The 27112-nt window shown below is 46.8% G+C and overlaps 2 protein-coding genes across 2 annotated transcripts in view; both read right to left on the bottom strand.

Annotated features, from left to right (window-relative positions):
• LOC143766828 (uncharacterized) overlaps positions 1-14752 on the bottom strand; it is a 50034-nt gene extending 35282 nt beyond the window's left edge. Inside the window, exon 1 of the mRNA XM_077254808.1 lies at positions 14699-14752. The gene's annotated coding sequence lies outside the window, so the exon portion shown is untranslated. The remainder of the gene's footprint in view (positions 1-14698) is intronic.
• LOC143768270 (uncharacterized) overlaps positions 1-27112 on the bottom strand; it is a 459939-nt gene that overhangs the window by 116215 nt on the left and 316612 nt on the right. The gene's annotated exons all lie outside the window — the stretch shown is intronic.

The raw sequence follows: 27112 nt of genomic DNA, 5'->3' as shown, positions 1-27112 counted from the left end.
CACTGTGTCAGATCAGCAATATGACATGCACTGCTCCAGGCTTACAGGCGCCTGCTCTGAGCAGGCGCTTGTAAGCCACCTCCCTGCAGGACCCAGAAGTAGCACCATGGCCATTTTGGATCTGCGGCCTGCAGGGAGGAGACGCTTGGTACAAGGTGAGCACATCTCCTTGTACCAAGGGTCTCAGGGAAACCCACAGGGAGCCCCCTCCCTGCGCGATGCTTCCCTATGCCCCCGGAATGCTGCGATCATGTTTGATTGCAGTGTTCCGGGGGTTAATGTGCCAGGAGCGGTCTGTGACCGCTCCTGGCACATAGTGCCGGATGTCAGCTGCGATAGTCGGCCACGCCCCACCCCCGTGTTTGCTGCCGGTTGCATATGATGTACTATCCCGTCACTGGGAATTAAGTCCCAGGTCACCTCGGCTGGATAGTACGTCATATGGGATTAAGGGGTTAATTGAAAGAATGACACAGACTCCTTTAATAATCTCAATTAAACAATACTTACGACCTTGCCTAATTCCATCAAGCCCTCGATCTCCTGTAAGAAACCAAAAATAATAAAACAACAATATCCCTCACCTCCTCATTGTTCTGTCCCACGCTGTAATCCATGTCTGGGGGAGAAATAGGTTCCAACCTGAACGGTGCCAAGATGTGACTGTCCGGGCTGAGAACCACCGGTGAATGAGCTGCTGCGAGCGCAGCCTCAGTGTCTAGCGGTGACATCAGTGATGCTCCGTTCCCAGCCAGGCTCAACTGTGGTGACCTCGGTGAGAAACTCCGCTATCACCGTGAGAAAGTCGCATGGTGCAGAGGTGAGTTCAGCGGGATAATAAAAAATACAGTGTGGGGACCACTCTATCTTGATAACTAGCCTTGCTGAAGCTGACAGTTGAGGGTTGCAGCCCTCAGCTGTGAGTTTTGCCTAGCTTGTTATTAAAAATAGGGGGAACCCACGCAGGTTTTTTTTAAATTAGGTATTTACCGCACAGAAGCAGCTGATGAATACTCCTATCATCCGCTCCTGCACTCACTGTTATTAGCGGCAGCAGGTGTCGGATGATGGGAGCAGTTGTCCCATCAGCCGACACCAGTGACTGGAGGTAACCTGTATACCTCCGATCACAGCTGAGCGCTCCCGCTGTCTTTTGACAGTGGGGGAACTGCGGCTCTCTGACAGTCAGGGATGGTTTCACGGCCGTTCAGAAGCGGTGTTTGCGGCGCTGTCATGCATATGACAGAGTGTCAAACACAGTATTGTCGGGCCCCCCAATCAAGTGAATGGGGTTCGGGTCCACTGCTCAATGACTGGCTGCAATGATGCATCATGCAGCCTGCCATCTAGAGGTAGCAAAGCCGAGTATGAGGTCACATCCGGATGTCCTTGACTTTTCTGCTGGAAATACGCTGCAAAAAAAGTCAACCTGCGTATTTGCGTTTTTTAACCATCCATTCAAGTCAATGGGTGAAAAACGATGGAAGTGACATGCTCTATGTCAAAAAAATCTCTGCAAAGCACAAAATTCTGATGACAAAAAAAAATAATAATATTTAATAATAATAATAAGTGTGTATAAAATTTCTGAAATCTCATAGACTTTGCTCGTAATGGAAAAAGCAGCTGAAAATTAGCATATAAAATGCAGCATAAACGCCCAGTGTGAGAGCGGGAGCGGATGATAGGGAGTATTCATCAGCCGCTCTTACACCGTAAATAATAATAAAAAAAATAGTGGGTTCCCTCTATTTTTGATAATCAGCCAAAGCAAAACTCACAGCTGGGGCCTGCAACCCTCAACTGTCAGCAAGGTTGGTTATGAAGAATAAAGGGGTCTCCACGCTCTTTTTTTAATTATTTAAATAAATAATATTAAAAAAATGGCATGGGGTCCCCCCATTTTTTGACAACCAGCCTTTCTAAAGCTGACAGCTGGGGGCTGGTATTCTCAGGCTGGTAAGGGGCCATGGATATTGGCCCCAAGCCTAAAAATAGCAGCCCACAGCTGACCGGAAAAGGCACATCTACTTGGTGCTTAGCCCAGTTCTTCCCACTTGCCCTGTAGCGGTGGCAAATGGGGTTCAAATTTGTGTACTTGATGTTACCTTTGTAATGTCAGGTGACATCAAGGCCACGGCCTGGTAATGAAGAGTAAGACACCTATTCATTACTAATCCTATAGTTATATGGTAAATAAAGACACAGCAACAATAAAGTGAATTGAAAAAAATGACAGACTCCTTTAATAATCTCAATTAAACCATATTTACGACCTCGCCTAATTCCACCAAAGCCCTCAATCTCCTGTACTAAAACTAAAATAAAAAAACAATAATATACCATGCCTGTCTGTCGATCTGACCCACGTCTACAGGAGAAATAATCCATGTCTACAGGAGAAATAGTTTTTAACCTGGACGGTGCCAAGATGTGACCGTCCAGGCTGATAACCACTGGTGAATGAGCTGCTGGGAACGCAGCATCAGTGACTAGCGGTGACGTCACTGAGGCTGTGTTCCCATCCGGGCTGAACTGCAGTGACCTCAGTGAGATCCCCGCTAGCACCATGAGAAAGTCGCACAGCGCAGAGGCGAGTTGAAATGCACCGCAGTGAAATTCTCCTGGTGAACTCGCCTCTGCATTGTGTGACTTCCTCACAGTGCTAACGTGGATCTCGCAGAGCCCACGCCATTTTTTAAGAAAAATTATTTTTTTATTAAATACATGTACAGTAAGCTGCACACACTGTACTAATTGTATTTGTCACTGACATCTATAAATCTACCTATTCTATTTGTATTTACTGTATGTAATCCATGTCTTCTATCCTGTCGGCTCCTGCAGTGATTTTACACTACTGTGGCTGCTGAATTACTGGCATTTCTTCTATCTATTTATGCAATATATATATATACACTGTGTCACTGACATCTATAAAAAAAAAAACTTCCTTCTCACCCCTGATGGAGGTGGTCTTTGTTGTCCTTTCTCATTCTTGGGTCCTCCACCAGAGACCTGGGAGTTTGAGGATTCTTGCGCAGGATCTTAGTTGTTCCCACCATTGCGTTTTTCTGGACAGAGGACCTCAGATGCTGCTCCTGGGATCTGTTGTAGCCATTCATTCCAACTTAGGGGTCACTGCTCCAATTGCTCTTATCACCACTGGAATCACTGTTGCCTTCACCTTCCACATCTTCTCCAGTTCTCATTTGAGGCCCTGGTATTTCTCCAGCTTCTCATATTCCTTCTTTCTGATGCTGCTGTCACTTGCTACCACATCTATTATCACTGCTGTCTTCTGATCCTTGTCTACTATCACAATATCTGGTTGGTTACCCAACACCTGCTTATCCGTCTGGATCTTGCAGTCCCACAGGATTTTAGCCCTTTCATTCTCCACCACTTTTTCTGGTTCCTGTATACAATTCCCGCAACTTGGTTGTGGAGTTCAGTATATGCTGCTCCTGCTTGCATTTTGCATCTTGCCACTATGTGTTAGACGGTTTCTGAGGTTTCTTTGCATAGTCTGCACCTTGGGACTTGTCTTATGTGGTATATTCCTGCTTCTATGGATTCTACTCAGTGCTTCCTCTTGTACCACTATGATTAGTGCCTCTGTGCTGTCTCGGAGTCTAGCTTTCTCCAGCCATTCGTAGGATTTCTCCAGCCATTCGTAGAATTTCTCCATGTCAGCCACCTCCATTATCTGTCGATGGTACATCCCATGCAGTGGCTTTTCTTGCCATGGCGCTTCGTGTTCCTGTTCTCCCTTCCAGATCTGTTATTGTTGCTGGCTTAGGCTTTCTCTCAGCATCTTATCTTTTGGTGCCATTTTTCTGATGTATTACTGGATGCTCCTTGTTTCATCCGTGATGGTGGCTTGGATGCTTATCAAGCCTTGACCACCCTCCTTTCTGTTGGTATACAATCTTTGGGTGTTAGACTTAGGGTGGAGACTTCCATGCATGGTGAGGAGCTTTCGTGTCTTCACATCTGCAGCTTCCATCTCTTCTTTGGCAGGGCATATGTCACGGGGCTACCGCGACAGAGAGGTTCCAGAGAACCGCAGCGCTCTGGGCCTCGTTCACACACGGTGAACAGAAGCTGTTCTCCTGAATTCTGACCTGGCTGACTTGTGCCAGCAGGGCAGGAGTTAAACCTTGTTGCTGAGAGCTGAGTCTCTCAGCTGATTTGCTTTTTGTAAACTCCTCTCCTATATAGATTCACCTTTGACTACAGCTGTTGTCAGTGATCAGTTCAGCTGCCTGGCTTGAAGTGGGAAGGAGCGTGGTGTTAAGAGTGAAGTGACCGAGGGCAAGTTCGCCCATGTATATCCATGATCTGGCCCAGCAAAACTTCCACACTCAGATTCCATTTTAACAAACGTATCTTTACTGTTAAACATTTTCTTAACACAGCGGAACACAATTGTAGACAATACAAAAAATGCCTATTCACAGAATTAACGTGTAATAATAAACTTTCCCTCACTATCCCTATCCACACGTTACCAGTCTCTTTACTCCAGGAGGTTATCTTCCCACGTCGCAGGCCTGTCTGTCTCTGCAGGGATTAAACAAAGCTCCGTCTCTCAGGTCCAGACTGTAGTCCTTGGGGTACGGCAGGTAGGGGTGGAATATTCGGCCTCTCAACAGAGGACCCGCTTACAGTTCGTGGGTTCAGGATCTGTGGAGATGTCACCGCTGAGTGAATATTCGGCCTCTCAACAGAGGACCCGCTTACAGTTCCTGGGAGCTGGATCTGAAAGTCAGCTTTCAAGAGAGGGGAATCGTCCAGGCAATCTGTTATATCGCATTCACAGGAGGGCACCAGCATACACAGACTTCTCTCTGCACAGACAGATTTCCCGGGCTCTTTTTCCTCTCTTCCTCCTTCCTGGTCACATGACATAACAGGGGGGAGCTTAGCCAATACAGTTTGTTTCTCTGTAATTACATTTGGTATAGGTATAACTTCTGGCCACACGGGGGCAGTGTCTGTCACAGATTCTATGTCAGCAGATCCTATGTCAATGATAACAGAACAGTCAGAGCCGGCCAGCTCATTACACGCCCCCCCACTTGAAGGTTGGCAGTCCCTGTCAACGACTGACTCCTGTGCGGCGATGGCTGTGGGAGGTTGCAGGACCCGGCTGTGAAGAGGGCCACACATATTGGTCTCTGTAGGACTGTCCCGGGGGCACTCCTGCGGTGGTCCTAGCTGTCCGCCTAACGGGTGCTAATCTCTCTCCCCGATCAGTCACTCCACTCTCTGCCCCAGTTGGTAAGTCAGTCGAGGAGGTAAGGGTATCAGACGTGTCAGTCAGGCGAGCCGGGGTAGGTATGTCTTCTACCTCTACATCCCCGGTATCGGTGTCTCCCACAGTATTAGTGATATCCATCTCTCTAGGTATCACAGGAGGGATCTACTGGCATAGGCTATTACGCGTTCCTTGTTATCTTGGACTTGGGAGAGGACCGCCCCGAGACCTTGAAGGCTGGCGTCGGTGTATAACTGGAACGGCAAGGTGTAGTCCGCAAATGCCAGAATAGGGGGTGATGTCAGAGCAGTTTGAAGCGCCCGGAAGGATTTTTCTTGGTCGGGCCCCCAGCTGATGCGTCGTCCTCTGGGACTGTTCGCGGTCCCTCGGAGGGTCTCATGCAGTGGTTCCGCAAGCCGGGCAAAGTCCTTGACAAATCGGCGGTAATAGCCCGCTAGCCCCAGGAAAGCCTGGACTTCTTTGATGGTAGTTGGTTGTGGCCATTCTCGGACAGCTGCTATCTTCTCTGGAGAGGGTTGGACACCTTCGGCTGAGATCCGGTGTCCCAGGTAATCGATCTCCTGCTGGAATAGACGGCACTTGCTGGGCTTCAACTTCAAGCCGTGTTTCTTCAAGCGCTGGAACACTTTGCCAAGCTTGTGAAGGTGATCCTCAAAGGTGGCGGAGTATACCACGATGTCATCAAGGTATATCAGCGTGAATTCGAAGTTGAAATCTCCCAGACAGCGTTCCATCAGTCTTTGAAAGGTCCCTGGTGCGTTACTCAAGCCGAATGGCATCCGGTCAAACTCGTACAGGCCCATGGGAAGGATGAAGGCGGTCTTTTCTCTGTCCCTCTCACTCATGGGGACCTGCCAATATCCACTGGCCAAGTCTAGAGACAAAAAATATTTGGCCTTTTTTAGGGCGGTCAGTGACTCTTCGATCCGGGGGAGTGGATAGGAGTCCCGGATCGTGCAAACGTTCAGCCGACGGTAGTCTACGCAAAATCTCAGGGATCCATCTTTCTTTTTGACTATCACCTCGGGTGCAGCCCATGGGCTCTGGCTCTCCCGCACCACTCCGGCGTGTAGCATAGATTCTAAGAGGCTTTTCACCTCCTGGTATTGTTGAGGTGGTATTTGTCGGTACCTCTCGCGAATAGGGGCAGTGTCGCCCGTGGGAATCTCGTGTTGGATACTGGTGGTGTACCCGAAGTCAGTGTCATGCTTTGCAAAGGAGTCTTGGTGTTCTCGCAGTAGTTTCTCCATTTGAGACACTTCCTGTTTGGTGTACTGGGAAGGGTCCAGTTGCACTTTTTCCAGTAGTTTTCGCCCAATGTCTTCATCATCTGCTTGAGCATTTATGGCTGAGACAGTTACCGTCCGGCCATCTTCTGTAGACGGGGTGAATTGTAAGGGTCCCATGGGGTTCACTTCTGTGGGTAGAGCATATACTCTGGCAAGTTGCATACCAGCCTCGAGAGCTACACCTACGTCTGCGGTGTTGTTTAGCCTGACAGGGACTCTTCCGTTCCTCACGACGGCTAGGGTGCGGGCGACTAGTGGGTTTAGCTTACCCCCACTTGGAGCCCTCGGTTCGATTAACACTTCAACTCCTTCAAGTTGTCGGTTGGTGTTAAGAGGCAGGGAAATGACTGTCTCTTTTTCAGCGGGCAAAGTAATCCGGGTACAGCGGGGCACTTTAATGGCTGCTAGGGGTAGTTGTTCCTTTGCCATCTGTTGAAGTCCAACGGTCCGGATTACGCGCTGGAACGCCAGACGAGTTGGTTTATGTTTGGTAACTTTCTGCCAGTACTTGGGCCCTTTTCTTTTCAACAGCATAAGATCCAGGTCTTTCAAGATATTCATTCCGATTATTACTGGAGTCTCGGAGCCGAAGCCTTCCTTGACAATGACGATTCCTCGTTTCCCTAGGTCTTGTCCACAGGCCTTCGTATCCATCCAGGCGACTCCGGTTACTGGAATGGGTAGGTTATTAGCCGCAATTATCTTAATGGTGGTATCTGGATCACAAGCAGTCCTTGGTTTGAGGTACTTTTCATAAAACTGTTCAGAGATCGTGGTCACTTGCGACCCAGTGTCCATCAATCCTTGTACTGCAACTCCCTCCAGAATAACTTCAAGTGTAGGACTACTCGAGGCAAGATTACTCCGTTGCTGGCTCTGTTTTTCTACACCCCATTCTCTGTCCCCCCCTGCTGCTCGAGCCTCAGCTGCAGGGGTGTCTAGTTTAACGGCGGCCATTGTGGTGAGACCTGGCGTGGCGGCTCTGCTCGTGGATGTAGCTGATATTCTGTTCGTCGTGGTAACTGATGGTTTGTTCGTTGAGGACAACGATTCACCCTATGACGGGGGTCACCACATGACCAACACGGTCCCGCAGGACGGCTAGGTTGCATCCGCTGGTCTCTCTGCCGTTCTAGTGTTAACTGTGACACCTGTTGCTGTAAATCTGCTACCATCTGTTTCAGCTCCTCAGTGTCACTGTTGGGCTGGTTACTGTTTAATATGGATCTGCACGCAGCTCTTTGAGTCCCCACATCCATGACGGGTCCCCTAGAACGTTCTATGGCTTCCTGCTTGACTTCAGCGAAGGTGAGAGTCGGCGTCATCCGAATCAAGTCCTGTAGCGTACGGTTAAGATACTGGTCTCTCAGCCCTATAACGAATTGGTCTCTCAGTACCAGGTCACGAGGAGCTATAGTAGCCAGTTGTTCCCCTCTTGCACAGACTTGTTCAAGGAGTACCTGAAGGGCATTTGCATACTGGGGAATGTCTTCCCATTCAAGCTGTGTCCGTCTAAAGAACAGGTATCGCAGTGTTCCCTGGTACGTAGTAGGTCCATAGGTCTTTTCCAGCACCCGCACCAAATCCTCTAACACACGCTGCCCCCTGACCGTCTCCAGTCTGACTGTCGTCCATGCCTCCCCCTCTAGCGTCAGTACCGCCATTTCTGCCAAGGTCTTAGGGTCAATATTATACATTTCTCCCAGTATCCGCACTTGTTCCGCCCACTCTGGTACGGGGTAGTTTCGCCCGCCAAATTTCCTGACCTGGTTTACAATGGACACCGGCGGCGGTTTCTGACTGTATACTGGGCCTGGGTGGGAATCTTGCTGGGCACAGATCCTGCCGACTACGCCAGATGAAGTGACCGAGGGCAAGTTCGCCCATGTATATCCATGATCTGGCCCAGCAAAACTTCCACACTCAGATTCCATTTTAACAAACGTATCTTTACTGTTAAACATTTTCTTAACACAGCGGAACACAATTGTAGACAATACAAAAAATGCCTATTCACAGAATTAACGTGTAATAATAAACTTTCCCTCACTATCCCTATCCACACGTTACCAGTCTCTTTACTCCAGGAGGTTATCTTCCCACGTCGCAGGCCTGTCTGTCTCTGCAGGGATTAAACAAAGCTCCGTCTCTCAGGTCCAGACTGTAGTCCTTGGGGTACGGCAGGTAGGGGTGGAATATTCGGCCTCTCAACAGAGGACCCGCTTACAGTTCGTGGGTTCAGGATCTGTGGAGATGTCACCGCTGAGTGAATATTCGGCCTCTCAACAGAGGACCCGCTTACAGTTCCTGGGAGCTGGATCTGAAAGTCAGCTTTCAAGAGAGGGGAATCGTCCAGGCAATCTGTTATATCGCATTCACAGGAGGGCACCAGCATACACAGACTTCTCTCTGCACAGACAGATTTCCCGGGCTCTTTTTCCTCTCTTCCTCCTTCCTGGTCACATGACATAACAGGGGGGAGCTTAGCCAATACAGTTTGTTTCTCTGTAATTACATTTGGTATAGGTATAACTTCTGGCCACACGGGGGCAGTGTCTGTCACAGATTCTATGTCAGCAGATCCTATGTCAATGATAACAGAACAGTCAGAGCCGGCCAGCTCATTACAAGAGCTTGGAGGTTTATTTACAGAGATTGTTGTCTGCTGTTTTGGGTGCATGTTAAACCTGTTTTCCTTCCTAGTTTTCCCCCCATTCCCTTCTCTGTGTTTCCTCTGTGGCTGTGTGAGCATTTGGTGAGTTTGATGAGATTTTAGTTACCTTGTCTGCATACCCTATTTACTTGTCATATTAATACACTGTGCTGTCCTCCTCCCTGGGGGGGAGAGGGGGCCACTGATAGGGCCTGCACAGGAGACAGGAATATGCTGGCGGCTCAGGCCTCCTAACCATTATAGGTACCCCTGAGATAAGGGTAAGCCAGGGACCCTTTATAGTGGCAGGGACAGGTGCGGGTTCCAGTACGCCATTCTGCCCCTTTATCACCGTTAACGGTGTGACAGCATATGTATTGATGGAACGGATTTCATTCTCCCCATTGAGCTGGCTCTTCAGGACCTGTCTTACCCTTTGATGGTATTTGGATGTTGCTGCCTTCCTTACTTCCTCGTCATAGTTACCGTATCCCTGTGGGATGCATAGGTACTTGTAGTATGTCTGTAGATCTGCTATGTGCCCTGCTGGTAATTCCTCTCAATCAGTCTTGACTATCTTACCTCTCTTTTACCAACCGGCCACACTTCTCAAGTCTGAAGGACAGCCCAAATTCTTCACTGTAGATCCTTGTCAGGTGGATCAGTGAATTGATGTCTCGTTCGTTTTTCGCATACAGCTTGATGTCATGCATGTAGAGGAGATGGCTGATGGTGCTTCCACTCTTGAACTTGTATCCATAGCCAGACTCAGTAATTATCTGACTGAGGGGGTTTCAAGCCTATGCAGAACAGCAATGAGAAAAGTGCATCACCTTGATATATGCCGCATTTGATGGTCACTTGTGCTAGTTGTCTTGAGTTGACTTCCAATGTTGTTTTCCATAACCCCATTGAGATTCTGAGGAAGGTTCTTAATTTCCTGTTGACATTGTACAGAGCCAAGCATTCACAGATCCATGTGTGTGGCATTGAGTCATAGGCTATCCTGTAGTCAATCCAGACTGTGCTGAGATTGGGCTGTCTGGATCTTGAGTCTTGAGTGATTGCTCTATCTACTAGGAGCTGGTGTTTAGAGCCTCTGGTGTCAGTCCCAATGCCTTTCTGAGCTGGATTCATGTACCGGTTCATATGGTTCTGTAGCTTGGTGGCTATGATGCCTGACAGAAGTTTCCATGTTGTTGTAAGGCAGGTTATTGGGCGGTAGTTGGATGGAACTGTTCCTTCGTGAGGATCCTTCATGATCAGCACTGTTCTTCCTTGTATTAGACAAACTGGGTGGTGGCCTGCTTCTAGCAGTTGATTCATCTGCTTTGCCATGCATTCATGTACCGCTGTGAATTTCTTTAGCCAGTAGGTGAGGATCATGTCTATGCCAGGTGCTGTCCAGCTCTTCATGTTCTTGACCCGCTGTTGGATGTCTGCTTCTGTAATGGTGACTGGTTCTTGCTCTAAGTGGTTGCTGTGTTTCATTCTCAGATATTGCAGCCACATTACACTGGTGTTGTGTTTTTTACACTTCGGATGGTTCTTTGGAGAACTGTCATGTCGGATGCTGTTCAGACCAGGTCGTTCGACAGACAGCGGTAATTCCGCTTTTGACCACTATGTGCTCATTGGCGTCGGCTGGATTTTATCTAGCTGTTCTGGATTTATCTCACGCTCGGATTGGAAGCTGGTCCATGCCCATTGCCTTTAAATAGTTCTCCTGAGCATAGGGCGTCGCCGATTATAGCTTCTGTCTTGTGCGTTGTTATCTCGGTCTGGAGTGGTGAGCTGGTAGTTGGAGATTCGTTGCTGGTGGTGTATCTTCCTTTGTCTTATTTACTCCTTCCTATATTTGTATTTATTTTGCCCTACACATTTATAGTATATTCCCGAGTGACTGCAGCGTGGCTTATATTTTCCATTATCCTTGTCTGTTATATCTGTGGGTATTGGTGTATTGTCTTCACTGGGTTGTGGGCGGGGGTCTCAGCCTAGGGTTGAGTCCAGGAGACAGGGTGAGGTTCGAGGCCTGGACATGCACACCTTCAGTGTAAACTTCAGGTAGAGGGTCAGTCAGGATTTCCCTAGTCTGAGGGAAATTGCAGGGGCCCGGGTTATTTAGCTCTTGCCCACCTAGTCTCCCCGTGACAAGAACAGTGCATTTATCTTCTTGGCCTAAGCTTCTCTAATGTATCGCCATAGTCTTGCAGTGAGTGCTGTGAGCCTTTGTTTAGCAGTCTCTTCAGTTGGGGCCTTTGTACTTGTCCAGCTTGGTCTTACTCTTGGATCTTTACACACTTCTGCATTTCTGATAGTTGGCTGACTTCCCTTTGGGGCACCTTGATCTTTGTCTACAGTCTTCTTTTCCGTACTTCAGTTGTTCTTGCTGGTTGTATAGCCAAGCATTTCTATGATTGATGAGGCAGTAGCATAGATCAGGTTATTAGTTTGAGTTATGGTCGTGGTAGGTATTAATGCAAGAGCTGCTCTATTGGCATCCTCTAGCATACTGTCTGGTGGTGTTTCTTTGCTGAGCCTTGGCAGTCAATACCTGGTATTGATGTTATTTAGTTTATCTAAGATCTTCTGTTTCAGACCAGCTGCAGTGCTCTCTAGTTGCAGGGTTAGATCAGGATCTTCAGGGGGTTGCACATGTTGTTCTTCCAGGTCTTCATGTGGGGTGAATCTGCAGTGCAGTTGATCCATCTCAAATTGTGATAATAGCTTTCTCTTTATGATATTGAAATGTTGGGTGACTAGTTGTTACTCAGTTAGTGGACATGCAGGTCTTGTATCCATCCAGAGTTTCCTCATACGCTTCATATATCTTCTCTCATTTGGTCTGCTGTTATAGTAGCATTTCATCAGATCCAGGTTCTCTTGCCTTGTCCATGTATGGTTTGGTCAAGTAGCCCATTTTACATCACATTGTTCTGGTTCCTCGACATCTGACGTGGACCTTGTTAATCCAGGCGACGTCCAAGCCAGCATGACTCTCTTTGCTCGTGACCCTCTCATGTTTATTGAGGTAGGCACCATAGTGTTAGGGACTAGGGTTGAGCGAAACGGATCGGTCATTTTCATAAATCGCCGACTTTTGGCAAAGTCGGGTTTCATGAAACCCGACCCGATCCCAGCGTTGGATCGGCCACGCGGTCGGCGATCTTCGCGCCAAAGTCGCGTTTCGTATGACGCTTTCCCCGCCATTTTTTCAGCCAATGAAGGAGTGTGGGCAGCGTGATGACATAGGTTCCGGCTTGCTTTTTGCGGCGTCACAGGGGGCATAAACGCCATATTACCATTTGGGATGTAGCGATTTCCACAGTCCAACACAACCTATGCTTTGCACGGAGGAGAGAGAGAGAGAGAGAGAGACTGACTTTGATTTCCCATTGACTTACATTGGGTTTCGTGTTTCGGTCGATCCCCGACTTTTGGCGATAATCGGCCGATTTCACTCGACTCTATCCTAAAAAAGTAAATGTACCATATTCATGCCGAATTTATGTTTGATGATTGTTTTCCGAACATATTCACTCATCTCTAATTATGGCCACCACAACCTGCTACACAAAATAAAACACCCCACTCAGTATGGAGGCATTTACATTCCACCACAACCCCAGTATAATGGCCCCTACCAGCCACACATTCAGTATGAGAGTCCCAACAGCTCTTCTCTTAATATGATGCCCCCACAATTCCTGATATTTGAAAAAATCAAAAACACACTACTCACCCAACCCGGTTCCTGAGGTGCGCTGCTCTGGTCTGTGCGGTGTGAGTACTGAGGCTCCGTACTACAGGTGTGATGTAGTGACGTCATTGGGTCTGCAGTGCAGACTCAGAAGCGAAGGCTGAATGGTGGATCAGGAGCTTTCCACTCCCTGATTCACTAATCTATTCAGTGGTATCACCGTCATGGGAATGTGGATATCGCTGAAATTATGATGATGGGAAGGAGAGGGTGACCATTACCACACCCCACCGAGCCCTGTCAATTCATAGGCATCATAGCAACCGAGTGGGCTACCTTTATGGATGATACACTCCTGCCTATCCAACTATTGTATGGTAAATATCTCATAGATCCTGGGTTCATTAGTATTTGCACCAAGAATAAGGCTAAGTGAGTATTTATGAATTGTCGGTGGTCGGAGGTAGTCAGTGAGGTGGATGGTACCATATTGTGCATGTAGGGGGCAGTACTGTGAGAACATTAGAAAGTGGGGGATGGCAGTACTGTGGGGACATTATACTGTATGTGAGGGGGATGCCAGTCCTGTGGAAACAATATCCTGTGTCTGTGGGAAGCCACTATTGTGGAAACAAAATACTGTGTGTAGTGGGATGATGGTACTGTGGGAACTGTATACTGTGTGTGGGGGTATGGCGGTACTATGAGAACATTATACTATGTGTGGTGGGATGATGGTACTGTAGGAACATTATACTGTGTGTGGGGGTATGGCGGTACTGTAGGAACATTATAATGTGTGGTGGGATGGAGGTACTGTAGGAACATTATACTGTGTGTGGGGATATGACGATATTATGAGAAGATTATACTGTGTATGGTGGGATGGAGGTACTGTAGGAACAATATAATGTGTGGGGGGGGTGTGGCGGTACTGTGAGAACATTATACTGTGTGTGGGGATATGCCGGTACTATGAGAAGATTAGACTGTGTATGGGGGTACGTCGGTACTGTAGGAACATTATACAGTGTGTGGGGGTATGGCAGTTGTTTGAAAATACCTTTTTTTTACGAGAGATGCCAGTACTGTGAGAACATTATACTGTGTGGGGGTATGGCGGTACTGTAGGACCATTATACTGTGTGTGGGGGTATGGCGGTACTATGAGAACATTATACTGTGTGGGGGTATGGCGGTACTATGAGAAGATTATACTGTGTGTGGGGGTATAGCAGTACTGTAGGAACATTATACTGTGTGTGGTGGGCTGGAGGTACTGTGAGAACATTGTACTGTGTGTGGGGGTATGGCGGTAGTATGAGAACATTGTGACACCAATGGGAAGAGGGAGGGTTTCCGGAGGGAAGAGTCTAGAGGGTGCACCTGGTCAGGAGACCTTGATGGCGCAGTTACTGATATTATAAAGGCCGGAGCCCCAAAGGCAGAACAGATTTGGCGCCAACAAAGGAAAGGGGTGCGGGGAAGAATCTGAGGTACCAGCTCCTGGTAAAGTGCCCGAGGCAGCTGGGTGTGGGGCAGAACCTGCTTACAGGGCATAATGGGGGCATTACACTGTGTGGGGCCAAGAAAGGGGCCCTGTACTAGGAGAACACTCCGCTCCCTCACTTCCTGTCCTCCATAGTTGGCTCGTATGTATCTATTACAGGAAACAGAACAACAACGTTATGGTTCTTATAAAGAGTCTCCTCCGTGCAGAAGGGGTTAATGTCCCCGGCTGCGCTCAGTACTGGGGAATCTCCACATACCTCCACCTGCAGAGCCGCACTCCACAGATATGGCTGCTCTGTGCGCACAGGACCTGTGATGAGGTCACAGGGGGAGGAGTCAGGGGTCACGTGATCCGCAGTGAAGACGCTACATGGAGACTTCTCCTCAGTCAGTGACATTCCCGCCATTATTCGCCCTCACTACTGGCACAATCACCTCGCGCCGCCTTTTCTACACAATGTTCTGTGTGGAATGTAACGTGTGATTTCTCTGGAGACAAATAGACCCCACACATGAGGGGATTATCACCGGTTACCGGACGTCTAGTATATGGCGGCATATGATTGTGCTATCGCCTCCACACCAGGAGCTAAAATGCCGAAATCTCGCTTATTTACCCCCTTCCAGTGTCCGGCTAAGGGCTCATACTCATTTGTGTGAGAAACGGACGAGTGCAATCTGATAATAAAATCGGACTGCACTGGGACCAATGTTACTCAATAGGTGACGGCTCATTTGCAAGTTTTTTTTCAGCCAAAATCGGACTGAGATAAAACTCCCAACATGCTGCAGATTGCTGTGGTTCTCGGACGAGAATGTCCTTAGAAAAGTCGGTAATTCAGTGCGGTGTCCAGTAAAATCGCACTGACCGGTTACAATAGAATAGATAGATACACATAGAATAGGTATATATATATTTATATCACTAGATGGCGGCCCACTTCTAACACATCGGGTATTCTAGAATATGTATGTCGTTTATTTATGAAGATTTAAGAATAATGCAATTTTTACACAGGATTTTCCAGGTAAAATATATACATTATCTGCGAATCGGTGTTTAAATTCCGCGACAATATCACTGATTAGTCGTGGCCGGCCGGGCGCGACCAATCAGTGAAGCGTGATTCAAATCTGGATCCGTCGCTGTGTTTTTTCGCCGGACAGAAAAACCGTTCCTCTGTATGTGTTTTCTGTCCGGCGGAAACAGGTTTTTTGATGGATCCGGCTAAAAACGGATGAAACGTGTGGCCATCCATCGCGATCCGGCGCCAATACAACTCTGAGAAAAAAACGGATCCTGCAAATGTGCTCGCAGGATGCGTTTTTTTACCCATAGACTTGTATTAGCGACGGATCGCGATGCATGGCCACACGTCGCGTCCGTCGTGCAACGGATCCGTCATGTTTTGTCGGAGCATCAGCACAAAAAAACGTTCAAGTGAATGTTTTTTTGTCCGTTGCGTCCGCCATTTTCTACCGCGCATGCGCGGCCGAAACTCCGGCCCCTCCTCCCCGAACTACAGAATGGGCAGCGGATGCATTGAAAAACTGCATCCGCTGCCCACATCGTGCACAAATTTCACAACGTACATCAGCCCGACGCATAGCAACGGACCTGTACTGATGCAAGTGTGAAAGAGGCCTTAATGAGCGGTTAATTTAAAAAAAAAAAAACGGCATGGGCTCCTGCGCAATTTTCTTCTTCAGAGAGGGAAAGCCAACGGCTGGGGGCCAATATTTGTATCCTGATATTAATATCAGCTCGCAGCTGTCTGTGTAGCCTTTACTGGCTATTAAAATAGGGGGACCCCAAAAATAAATGACGTGGGGTCCCCCTATATTTTATAGCCAGAAAGGCTATGCAGACAGCTGCGGGCTGATATTCATAGCCTAGAAAGTTGCCATGGATATTGCCCCCCCCCCCCCCCCGGCTACAAATACCAGTCCGCAGCCGCCACAGAAATGGAGTCTGTGGGTGATGTCACTGCTCTTTAGGACCTCCAGTGACACACTGACAGGAGACAATGGCTCCTGCAGTGCATCACTGAACTATAGTAACCTCTCAGAGTCTCACTTTATGGCAATTGCTGCGTGGGACATTTCTCACACACCAATGCCAAAAGTGAGACTAGGGACTATTTTTTTTTACAGCGGCGGAGGAATACAGTGCAGAAGGATACCTTCCCTCCAGTCATTGTATTACCGGAGCGCCTAGAGAGCGGTCGCATCAGCTGATGCTGCTGTTCTCCATGGGAGATCGTCGTGGGACACTCGTGGATTTCTGTGGATCAGGGAGTATATTGTTTGTTATTTTAGTTTTTTTTACAGATGACACTGGCTTCAGGGGAACAAAGTGACAAGTGATGGTGAGTATGTAATCTATGTTATATGTACTGTATGTCTGTATGTATGTTGTATGTATGTTGTACGTATGTATGTATGTATTGTGGTGCAGTGACCCACGTTACAGACAGGGGGCGCTGTGTGCGCGCTTCAAGATGTGCTTGGAGGCATAAATGTGATGAGACAAAGTCCGGCAGGAGTGTAAATGGCCGGTGTGTGTGTTGCAGAGGAAGACACTCTGCGCTGTCAGTCTGAAGTTAGGTTGGTGTGCTGGGACCTGTAGTCCCACAACTAATTGAGTAATGCTAATGGAGGACTGGCAGGGCTAGTTATGAGAGATGGGAGGGTCAAACTAAAGGGGAGTGGTTACACCTAGATAATGTGACCAGGGTGTGGATCACATGGTTAAAGCGTATGGATCTGTTTGGTCCATGTGCAATGTCATGGACGGTCGGTGTTGGAAGCTCCTGTGAGTGGAGTCTTCCTGGAAGCATCTGAGACCATGGACCTAGTGGATGGTCAGTGTTGGAGTCTCCTGGCATTGTAGAAGTCCTGGAAGCACTGAAGAGAGTGAGTCCTGCAATAGCCTGTGTGTTGGATTGTCCTGAAGTGGGCTGGAGTCCTGGAAGCACTGCTGAGGCTATGGACTGAATGCTTGAGGTGTTGGATTGTCCTGGTATGGGCTGGAGTCCTGCAAGCACCTGGTGAGCGTGTGAGTCCTGGAATGGTCAGGGTGTTGGATTGTCCTGGGATGGACTGGAGTCCTGCAAGCACCTGGTAAGATCATGGACTGATGGCCTGTGTGTTGGAAGTGCCTGTGATTGGATTTCCTGGAAGCGCATGGAAAGGCTGTATCTACAGAGCCTGAGACGGTTTCTGTGTTGGGGAAGCTACAGTTCCCACTGTGGGTCTGGACTATCCGAGGTGCCCTGGTCACAAGGATGGTGATCCCAGTGAGGCAGTTTCCCTGTGAACCAGCACTGGCAGGAGTCAGTGTGTTGAGCCGAAGCTCTTGAGAGGCAACCCCTCTCATGCATGCAATGAACTGTAATAAACTGTGCGCTAACATATGACAGTTGCTGAACTGTGCAGTCACCTGGTGACTGAAGAGATAAGGCGTGACTATTGAATGCTTTGTAAAGCCACGCGTGGTAAAGTAACAGACTATGTGTAAGCATGTGATGTGTAACCTGGCTTACGGTGCGGTTTATGACGCTTTAATAAACCGGAATGGACTTAGTTTGTGTGAGATATCGTGCCTGTATGCGTTATTCCCGTGCAAAGCGAGTGTCCCCCAAGACCCGAAGTAAAGGAAACGCTACAGTATGTACTATGTATGTAGTATGTATGTATGTAGTATGTATGTATGTTGTATGTATGTAGTATGTATGTTTGTTTTTTTACATTCAACACATTAGCCGGATGATGGGACTACTAATGTCCTATCATTGGCTAATGTGTCAATCAATGTCATTGTAGCAGGCATAGCCCTATGGGACTTGTAGTCCCATCAGACGATGTCTGCACACACACACAACACCCGGCAGGCCCAGGCCGTACAGACCCCCGGCAGGCCCGCACAGACCCCCAGCAGGCCCGTACAGACATCCGGCAGGCCCGCACAGACCCCCCACGGTCACGCACAGACCCCGCACAAAGAGACACGCCATCTCCGCCCACGCACCGCCCACACTCCATTATAGTGCATCATTGCACCATGGGAACTTCCGAGTACGGTATCCGATATCTTAAAAGTATCGGAACTCAGTATAAGAAATCCGATACAGCGAATATCATCCGATACTGCAAATATCGGGTATCGGAATGCTCAGCACTACATATAAATTTATACGTATACGCCATGGTGACGGATGGAAGACCACATTCATTACACCTGAGGGGCAGATTGAACATTTGATGCTGCCATTCGGGTTCACCAATGCTCTGGCAGTCTTTGAAAATGTCATTAATTATATTTTTTCTCACTGATTGGTAGATTTGTGGTAATTTTCCTGGATAATATATTGAGTTAGGCCGGAGTCACACACAACGTATAAAAATACGGTCCGTTTTTGATGCCGAGATACGCAGAAAATTTCCTGAACAGTGATCCGCATCCTCGTTCAATGTGAGGATGCGATTTTTTTTTTTTCTCCAAAAAATATCCATGTGTCATCCGTATGGCATCCGTACGGCAAGATTCTCTCGCCGGCTTGCAAAATGGACATAGAATGGATCCATGGCCTCAAATATTCGTAAAAACATATATACAGTCATATACTGTGTGTGTATGTATGTGTATATATATATATATATATATATATATATATATATATATATATATATATATATATATATACAGTCATATGAAAAAGTTTGGGCACACCTATTAATCTTAAGCTTAATGTTTTATAAAAATTGTTTTTTTTTGCAACAGCTATTTCAGTTTCATATATCTAATAACTGTTGGACACAGTAATGTTTCTGCCTTGAAATGAGGTTTATTGTACTAACAGAAAATGTGCAATCTGCATTCAAACAAAATTTGACAGGTGCATAAGTATGGGCACCCTTATCATTTTCTTGTTTTCAATACTCCTACCTACTTTTTACTGACTTACTAAAGCACTTTTTTTGGTTTTCTAACCTCATTGAGTTTTGAACTTCATAGCTAGGTGTATGCAATCATGAGAAAAGCTACTTAAAGTGGCCACTTGCAAGTTGTTCTCCTGTTTGAATCTCCTCTGAAGAGTGGCATCATGGGCTCCTCAAAACAACTGTCAAATGATCTGAAAACAAAGATTATTCAACATAGTTGTTCAGGGGAAGGATACAAAAATCTGTCTCAGAGATTTAACCTGTCAATTTCCATTGTGAGGAACATAGTAAGGAAATGGAAGAACACAGGTACAGTTCTTGTTAAGGCCAGAAGTGGCAGGCCAAGAAAAACATCATAAAGGCAGAGAAGAAGAATGGTGAGATCAGTCAAGGACAATCCTCAGACCATCTCCAGACAGCTGCAGCATCAACTTGCTGCAGATGGTGTCACTGTGCATCGGTCAACTATACAACGCACTGTGTTTTTTTGCCACCATGCATAACGCCTTTTTGTATTACCAAACAACTCAATCTTGGTTTCATGAGTCCACAGGACCTTCTTCCAAAAAGAAATTGGCTTCTCCAAATGTGCTTTTGCATACCTCAGCCGACTCTGTTTGTGGCGTGCTTGCAGAAACGGCTTCTTTCGCATCACTCCCCCATACAGCTTCTCCTTGTGCAAAGTGCGTTGTATAGTTGACCAATGCACAGTGACACAATCTGCAGCAAGTTGATGCTGCAGCTCTCTGGAGGTGGTCTGAGGATTGTCCCTGACAGATCTCACCATTCTTCTTCTCTGCCTTTATGATGTTTTTCTTGGCCTGCCCCTTCTGGCCTTAACAAGAACTATGCCTGTGTTCTTCCATTTCCTTACTATGTTCCTCACAGTGGAAATTGACAGGTTAAATCTCTGAGACAGCTTTTTGTATCCTTCCCCTGAACAACTATGTTGAATAATCTTTGTTTTCAGATCATTTGACAGTTGTTTTGAGGAGCCCATGATGCCACTCTTCAGAGGAGATTCAAACAGGAGAACAACTTGCAAGTGGCCACTTTAAGTAGCTTTTCTCATGATTGCATACACCTGGCTATGAAGTTCAAAGCTCAATGAGGTTACAAAACCAAAAAAAGTGCTTTAGTAAGTCAGTAAAAAGTAGGTAGGAGTATTGAAAACAAGAAAATGATAAGGGTGCCCATACTTATGCACCTGTCAAATTTTGTTTGAATGCAGAGTGCACATTTTCTGTTAGTACAATAAACCTCATTTCAAGGCAGAAACATTACTGTGTCCAACAGTTATTAGATATATGAAACTGAAATAGCTGTTGCCAAAAAAAAACAGTTTTTATAAAACATTAAGCTTAAGATTAATAGGGGTGCCCAAACTTTTTCATATGACTGTATATATATCTATGAGTGGGACATATGTATGTATGTATGTATGTATGTATGTATGTATGTATATATATATATATATATATATATATATATATATATATATATATATATATATGTTAATTTTTCATATAGAGCTAGATAGCAGAAAAGCCGGTAATTCAATTGCTGGCTTTTGCTATCTCCTTCCCAAACCCAACAGGATATGAGACATGGTTACATATAATGTTGAGCATTCCTATACCGCAAGTATCGGCCGAAATTTGCGGTATCGGAATTCCGATACCGAGTTCCGATATTTACCGCATATCGGATACCGTAATCGGAAGTTCCCAGAATTCAAACTGCACGAATTCAGCCAATGAGCACTGATTACAAGTGTGGGCACATCCTGTTCAGCATGGTGGGTGTCATGATCTCTGCAGGCAGAGATCATAGCAAGCCTATAGAGGGACAAGCTCTCGGAAGATGGAACTATACTGACCATGAACTAAGCCTGCCGCGCAACTAGAAATAGCCAGGTAGCATTTCCTATTTATCGCTAGATGCCCAGCTCTGGCCTAAGACCTAAATAGCTAGCAGAGGGAAATATAAGACCTGGCTCACCTCTAGAGAAATATTCCAAAGAAGACAGTAGCCCCCCACATATAATGACGGTGAGTTCAGATGAAACAACAAACGCAGCAGGAAAATAGTCTTAGCAAATTTGAGGTCCGCTTACTAGATAGCAGAAGACAGATAGTATACTTTCATGGTCAGCAGAAAAACACTAACAAAACACCATCCAGAGATTACCTTAAACTCTGGCATTAACTCATAACGCCAGAGTAGCAATCCCTGATCAACGAGAGCTTTCCAGACACAGTAACAAAACTTCAGCTGTGAACTGGAACAAATAGGCAAAACAAAACATGGACAAAAGTCCAACTTATCTAGTAGTTGTCTAGAAGCAGGAACAAGCACTGAGAGGCATCAGATAACATTGTTGACCGGCAAGAAACCACCAGAGAAATGAGCTTAAATAGCGACACCCACTACTGATGGAATCAGGTGAAACAGGAAAGAGGATGACAAGTCCAATTCCACAAGCGGCCACCGGGGGAGCCCAGAATCCAAATTCACAACAGTACCCCCCCCTCAAGGAGGGGGCACCGAACCCTCACCAGATCCACCAGGGCGACCAGGATGAGCCCTATGGAAGGCACGAACAAGATCAGAAGCATGAACATCAGATGCATTGACCCAAGAATTATCCTCCTGGCCGTAACCCTTCCAGTTGACCAGATACTGGAGTTTCCGTCTGGAAACACGAGAGTCCAAAATTTTCTCCACAACGTACTCCAACTCACCCTCAACCAACACCGGAGCAGGAGGCTCAACTGAAGGTACAACAGGTACCTCATACCTGCGCAATAACGACCGATGAAAAACGTTATGAATGGAAAAGGACGCAGGGAGGTCCAAACGGAAAGAAACAGGATTAAGAATCTCCAATATTCTATAAGGGCCGATGAACCGAGGTTTAAACTTAGGAGAAGAGACCCTCATAGGGACAAAACGAGAAGACAACCACACTAAATCTCCAACACAAAGCCGAGAACCAACACGACGATGACGGTTGGCAAAACGCTGAGTCTTCTCCTGGGACAACTTCAAATTGTCCATAACCTGCCCCCAGATGTGATGCAATCTCTCCACCACCGCATCCACTCCAGGACAATCCGAGGATTCCACCTGACCGGAGGAAAATCGAGGGTGAAACCCCGAATTACAGAAAAACGGGGACACCAAGGTGGAAGAACTGGCCCGATTATTGAGGGCGAACTCTGCCAATGGCAAAAAAGCAACCCAATCATCCTGGTCAGCAGAGACAAAACACCTCAGATATGTCTCAAGGGTCTGATTAGTCCGCTCGGTCTGGCCATTAGTCTGAGGGTGAAAAGCAGATGAAAAAGACAAATCTATGCCCATCCTAGCACAGAATGCCCGCCAAAATCTAGACACAAATTGGGTACCTCTGTCAGAAACAATATTCTCAGGAATACCGTGCAATCGGACAACATTCTGAAAAAACAGAGGAACCAACTCAGAAGAAGAAGGCAACTTGGGCAGAGGAACCAAATGGACCATTTTAGAGAAACGGTCACAGACCACCCAGATGACAGACATCTTCTGGGAAACAGGCAGATCTGAAATAAAATCCATCGAGATGTGTGTCCAAGGCCTCTTAGGAATAGGCAAGGGCAACAGCAGTCCGCTAGCCCGAGAACTACAAGACTTGGCCCGAGCACAAACGTCACATGACTGCACAAAGACTCGCACATCTCGTGACAGAGAAGGCCACCAGAAGGATCTTGCCACCAAATCCCTGGTACCAAAAATTCCGGGATGACCTGCCAATGCAGAAGAATGTACCTCAGAGATGACTCTGCTGGTCCAATCATCCGGAACAAACAGTCTATCAGGCGGACAACGATCCGGTCTATCCGCCTGAAACTCTTGCAAGGACCGCCGCAGATCAGGAGAAACGGCCGACAAAATTACTCCCTCCCTAAGGATACCTGTGGGTTCAGAATTACCAGGAGAGTCCGGGTCAAAACTCCTAGAAAGGGCATCTGCCTTAACATTCTTAGAACCCGGTAGGTATGACACCACAAAATTAAAGCGAGAAAAAAATAAAGACCAGCGCGCCTGTCTAGGATTCAGGCGTCTGGCAGTCTCAAGATAAATCAAATTTTTGTGGTCAGTCAATACCACCACCTGATGCCTAGCCCCCTCGAGCCAATGGCGCCACTCCTCAAACGCCCACTTCATGGCCAAAAGCTCCCGATTCCCAACATCATAATTCCGCTCTGCGGGCGAAAATTTGCGAGAAAAGAAGGCACAAGGCCTAATGACGGAGCAGTCGGAACCTTTCTGCGACAACACTGCCCCAGCTCCGATCTCCGAAGCGTCAACCTCAACCTGAAAAGGCAGATTCACATCAGGCTGACGCAACACAGGGGCAGAGGCAAAACGGCGCTTAAGCTCCTGAAAGGCCTCTACAGCATGAGGGGACCAATTAGCAACATCAGCGCCTTGTCTGGTCAAATCAGTCAGTGGTTTAACGACATCCGAAAAACCAGCAATAAATCGGCGGTAAAAGTTGGCAAAGCCCAAAAATCTCTGAAGACCCTTAAGAGAGGAGGGCTGAGTCCAGTCACAAATAGCTTGCACCTTGACGGGATCCATCTCAATGGAAGAGGGAGAAAAAATATACCCCAAAAAGGAAATTTTCTGGACCCCAAAAACGCACTTAGACCCCTTCACACATAAAGAATTAGACCGCAGAACCTGAAAAACTCTCCTGACCTGCTGGACATGAGAGTCCCAGTCATCAGAAAAAATCAGAATATCATCCAGATATATTATCATAAATTTATCCAGAAAATCGCGGAAAATATCATGCATAAAAGACTGGAAAACTGAAGGGGCATTAGAAAGACCAAAAGGCATGACCAAATACTCAAAGTGGCCCTCGGGCGTATTAAATGCGGTCTTCCACTCATCCCCCTGCCTGATCCGCACCAAATTATACGCCCCACGAAGATCAATTTTAGAGAACCACTTAGCACCCTCTATACGAGCAAACAAATCAGTAAGCAATGGCAATGGGTATTGATACTTAACAGTGATCTTATTCAGAAGCCGATAATCAATACATGGTCTCAAAGAGCCGTCTTTTTTTGAGACAAAGAAAAACCCAGCTCCCAAGGGAGAAGAAGATGGACGAATATGTCCCTTTTCCAAAGACTCCTTTATATATTCCCGCATAGCAGCATGTTCCGGCACAGACAAATTAAACAAACGACCCTTTGGATATTTACAACCCGGTATCAAATCTATGGCACAATCGCACTCACGGTGCGGAGGTAACGACCCAAGCTTGGGTTCGTCAAAGACGTCTTGATAATCAGAGAGGAACTCAGGGACTTCAGAGGGAATGGACGACGAAATAGAAACCAAAGGTACGTCCCCATGAATACCCTTACATCCCCAGCTCAACACAGACATTGCTCTCCAGTCCAAGACTGGGTTGTGAGACTGCAACCATGGCAATCCCAGTACCAAATCGTCATGTAAATTATACAGCACCAGGAAACGAATAATCTCCTGGTGATCCGGATTGATACGCATGGTTACTTGTGTCCAGTATTGTGGTTTATTATTAGCCAATGGGGTGGAGTCAATCCCCTTCAGAGGAATAAGAGTCTCCAAAGGCTCTAAATCAAAACCACAACGATTGGCAAAGGACCAATCCATAAGACTCAGAGCGGCGCCAGAGTCAACATAGGCGTCCGTGGCAATGGATGACAAAGAGCAAATCAGGGTTACAGACAAAATAAACTTAGACTGAATGGTGCCAATGGAAACAGACTTATCAAGCTTCTTTGTACGCCTAGAGCATGCCGATATAACATGAGTAGAATCCCCACAATAGAAACACAATCCATTCTTCCGTCTAAAATTCTGTCGCTCGCTCCTGGACAGAATTCTATCACACTGCATACTTTCTGGCGTCTTTTCCATAGACACCGCCAGATGGTGCACCGGTTTGCGCTCCCGCAGACGCCTATCAATCTGAATAGCCATTGTCATGGACTCATTCAGACCTGCAGGCAAAGGGAACCCCACCATAACATCCTTAACGGCATCAGAGAGACCTTCTCTGAAAGTTGCCGCCAAGGCGCACTCATTCCACTGAGTAAGCACAGACCATTTACGGAATTTTTGGCAGAAAACTTCAGCTTCGTCTTGCCCCTGAGATAGTGCCATCAAAGTTTTTTCTGCCTGAAGTTCCAAATGAGGTTCCTCATAAAGCAAGCCCAAGGCCAGAAAAAACGCATCCACATCGCGTAACGCAGGATCCCCTGCTGGCAATGAGAAGGCCCAATCTTGAGGGTCACCCCTGAGCAAGGAAATCACAATCCTAACCTGCTGAGCAGGGTCTCCAGCTGAACGAGACTTCAGGGACAAATAAAGCTTACAATTATTTCGGAAATTCTGGAAGCTAGCTCTATTCCCTGTGAAGAACTCCGGCAAAGGAATTCTCGGCTCAGATACCGGAGCATGTACCACAAAATCTTGTAAATTTTGTACTTTCGTGATGAGATTATTCAAACCCGCAGTTACACTCTGGAGATCCATTATTGTCAGGTGCACACAGAGCATACAGAGATTAGGAGGAGAGAGAGAAAAAAGACTGCAGCAAGGCAGACTGGAGGAAAAAAAAAAAAAAAAAAAATTCCAGCAGACTTCTTATAACTCTCCTTTCTCAACCTGGGTCTTTAACACTTTATTGGCCGGTCAAACTGTCATGATCTCTGCAGGCAGAGATCATAGCAAGCCTATAGAGGGACAAGCTCTCGGAAGATGGAACTATACTGACCATGAACTAAGCCTGCCGCGCAACTAGAAATAGCCAGGTAGCATTTCCTATTTATCGCTAGATGCCCAGCTCTGGCCTAAGACCTAAATAGCTAGCAGAGGGAAATATAAGACCTGGCTCACCTCTAGAGAAATATTCCAAAGAAGACAGTAGCCCCCCACATATAATGACGGTGAGTTCAGATGAAACAACAAACGCAGCAGGAAAATAGTCTTAGCAAATTTGAGGTCCGCTTACTAGATAGCAGAAGACAGATAGTATACTTTCATGGTCAGCAGAAAAACACTAACAAAACACCATCCAGAGATTACCTTAAACTCTGGCATTAACTCATAACGCCAGAGTAGCAATCCCTGATCAACGAGAGCTTTCCAGACACAGTAACAAAACTTCAGCTGTGAACTGGAACAAATAGGCAAAACAAAACATGGACAAAAGTCCAACTTATCTAGTAGTTGTCTAGAAGCAGGAACAAGCACTGAGAGGCATCAGATAACATTGTTGACCGGCAAGAAACCACCAGAGAAATGAGCTTAAATAGCGACACCCACTACTGATGGAATCAGGTGAAACAGGAAAGAGGATGACAAGTCCAATTCCACAAGCGGCCACCGGGGGAGCCCAGAATCCAAATTCACAACAGGTGGGCATGTAACTACTGGCAAGGCTGTGATTGGCTGCTGAAATGATGTCATGATGCACTATAAAAAACGCTGCCGCCATTTTGGGCTCACTCTGCTGTGAATTCAGTTAGGCATAGGACGCTGTGTTCTGACTGAGGGCCAGTTGAGATAGCGATTTGCTTCATTGTGCTTTTCCCAGGCTAATTTAGCAACCACTGCGTGAGAACCTTGCTTTTGCCTTGCAGCGCTGTTTTCACAGCGATCTGCAAGGTCTGTGTGTG

Source organism: Ranitomeya variabilis, chromosome 4, assembly GCF_051348905.1.
Source record: "Ranitomeya variabilis isolate aRanVar5 chromosome 4, aRanVar5.hap1, whole genome shotgun sequence".
Taxonomy (NCBI): Eukaryota; Metazoa; Chordata; class Amphibia; order Anura; family Dendrobatidae; genus Ranitomeya; species Ranitomeya variabilis.
Note: the sequence above shows the minus strand (reverse complement) of the source record. Positions and strands in the feature narration are given on the sequence as shown.